Source organism: Penaeus monodon, unplaced genomic scaffold, assembly GCF_015228065.2.
Source record: "Penaeus monodon isolate SGIC_2016 unplaced genomic scaffold, NSTDA_Pmon_1 PmonScaffold_10893, whole genome shotgun sequence".
Taxonomy (NCBI): Eukaryota; Metazoa; Arthropoda; class Malacostraca; order Decapoda; family Penaeidae; genus Penaeus; species Penaeus monodon.
Window position 1 is genome coordinate 7,471 of NW_023639596.1, and position 2,530 is coordinate 10,000.

Below are 2,530 nucleotides of genomic sequence, written 5' to 3' on the forward strand. Positions count from 1 at the left end.
CGCAGCAGTTACTTAGAGAATGGCTTATTTTACCATGTACAGACATTCCTATTTTATTTTACTTTTGACATGTAATGTAACACTTGTTTTGCTTATATCCACTTCTTCAGCTCCATCATAAAAAGAAGCTTGTGCAGCAGTTGATCCATAAAGTCTACAGTCTTTTACACCGATGCTATCCCTTGGATCATTAAAATATTTTTTAATAGAAATTTCATTGAACACTTACACTTGAGTCTGTTTAGCGGCGCGTTTCTAATTTCTTGTAATTTGGTTTTCACCGTTCTACTTTTTTGCTTGCATTTGCAAACTATCATTGTTATTCCTGGGATCAAATATACCGTCTCTGAAAATCAAAATAAAATATTTGCAACTATCAAAAGGTGTATATCATTGGATAGTACATGAAAAGGATTAATATAGGCTCTTATATTAGGTACATTGATGATTAAAAATGTGCTAGATACTCTTTCACACGAATAAGTAAGAGCAACATAAATTTTAATTACAATTATATTCTATTTAAAAATAATAATATTACATGTTTTCTAAATTATAAATTGTTTCAGCCATCTGCCATAGAAGGAAAATTAATACACCAACCTTCTCCTGCGCAGATTCTGGTTTTTCAACTCAGCTCAGACATGTGGATAAAATCTATGCACTCTGGAAACAAAACGAAACAAAAATATCAATCTGACTGATATGTATATTAAAAAATGACTAGGATTTTCTTAAAGTATAGAAATCTAAATACCCAAACTAACTTGACATAACTAAATTGAACATATATAAATATCTAAAAGCTAAAATTTAAAAAAATCCAGATAAAGTTGCTCAAATTAACAGAATTTGAGTGTCTTAAAAGTGCAACTTACGGTATGGAGGTGCTATCACAAGATGGAGGTGGTGGGGCAGCACTGTCGTGTTGGCATCGATGATGGTGTTAGCAGCATTAGTGGGTGTAGTCTCAACACACCATAGTAGCAAATGCACCTTGTATCCCTCCCTCCTAAGCTGTAACATTAATCACTGTGTTATACCACGGAATATCTAACATGGTCTGCCAAACCTGAAATCTTTGAAACAAGGATATGTAGCATAGAACATACTTCATATTTGCAGACTAACTACCATAACTAATATGACGAAATCTCTTCGTGGTACACATAACTGGTACTCACCATGCGATATATTTAAGGCTGCTGTATGCATCAGGCGTGGAGATGTGGGATTCATAGACAACCCGGCTTCAAAGTATCTAAACGTATCTTGTAGGTGTTACTTAGTTGCTGGCAGGTCTTCCTAAGCAAATCCGACCTGTTGACAATTTTCCACCATGCTTGGGATCTGTAAAATAAATTTTTCTGTATATTTCAAAAGGCCTACTTATATATATGACAGGCCTCTGGTCTTCGGTCAAGCCTAGTTATACATGCACAGGAGCGAATTTCAAAGGCCCGAGGTTTTGGAACGGTCAGTTGGCCGTGTCTCGGAACATCTGCCCTCTACTCAGAGATGTCAATTCAGACTGTAAACTTATTATTAGGCATAGGAAACGACCCGCAGTCCTTGTGCTTTTCAGTGTATATGACCAAAACACTTGAACGATCCTCTAAAGACTGTGATAGACAAAAGGTTATATTATGAGGAATTATATGGATATAGATATCCATAGAGAGCATTTATACAAGAATTCGATTGCCATAGATAATTAACTTTCGCCTGCTAAGACAAGAGATGTAGCATCCCCATACCGACAGCGCCATTTCGTACATTATTGCTGATAAGTCTAAATCCAGGTGTAACTTTAGATAATGATGTCTGTCTCTCGCTTTCATCTACAACAAATTGATATTAGAGCACGAACAAGCTGCCACTTACTTTTTATTCTAGGTTCATCATTCGAAATAGAAAACATCTATTATGCAATCAAATTAATAAGTTTGTACAAGCAATGATTCTCTCAATAAATTTTTTGCGCTCCGACGAAAGACATCTCACTACCTAGAAAATTCTTGCAAGGTAGAGCTCGGACTGGTTCTTTTTATGGCAATAAATCACAGGGAAAGGGCTATTAGCATTATCTTTTCAGCTATATCTGCTTGGGGATTATTGGTATTTGGTCGTCGGTCATTAAAGTCATTGAATGCACACTTGTTAACATTTAACTGGTTGTCTTTCACTTGACTAGTAGATTTACTCAAGAGTAATATCAAAAGTAAACTTTATTGGGCATGAAATTGATTGGCTGCTTCATATTTTCAATACAAATGGAATTCGTGGCTGTTGTTATGTAGAGTATGATAAACAATGGCAATCATTATAGAAAGTAGTATTCGTTATTAATATTTCTTACAATAATCTATTGTAGCTTACATAATAGCAACTGTAATAACACTTCATTTAGTTCATTGGTTTTTAAAGCACTTCCGTAGAGATAAATGTAAAGTAAGGTCATTATTATATAGAATAGCTATGATATCACGATATAGAATAATGCCATGTATTAGAAGCTATTATGGGCCTA

The 2,530-nt window shown here is 34.7% G+C and overlaps 1 long non-coding RNA gene across 1 annotated transcript in view; it reads right to left on the bottom strand.

Annotated features, from left to right (window-relative positions):
- Window positions 1-206: 206 nt before the first annotated feature.
- Window positions 207-2,530, bottom strand: part of LOC119568807 — a 2,797-nt gene continuing 473 nt past the window's right edge. Inside the window, exons 2-5 of the long non-coding RNA XR_005228163.1 lie at window positions 1,185-1,350; window positions 879-1,017; window positions 604-666; window positions 207-346 (exon numbers count right to left, since the gene is read on the bottom strand). This is a non-coding gene — a long non-coding RNA (uncharacterized LOC119568807). The remainder of the gene's footprint in view (window positions 347-603; window positions 667-878; window positions 1,018-1,184; window positions 1,351-2,530) is intronic.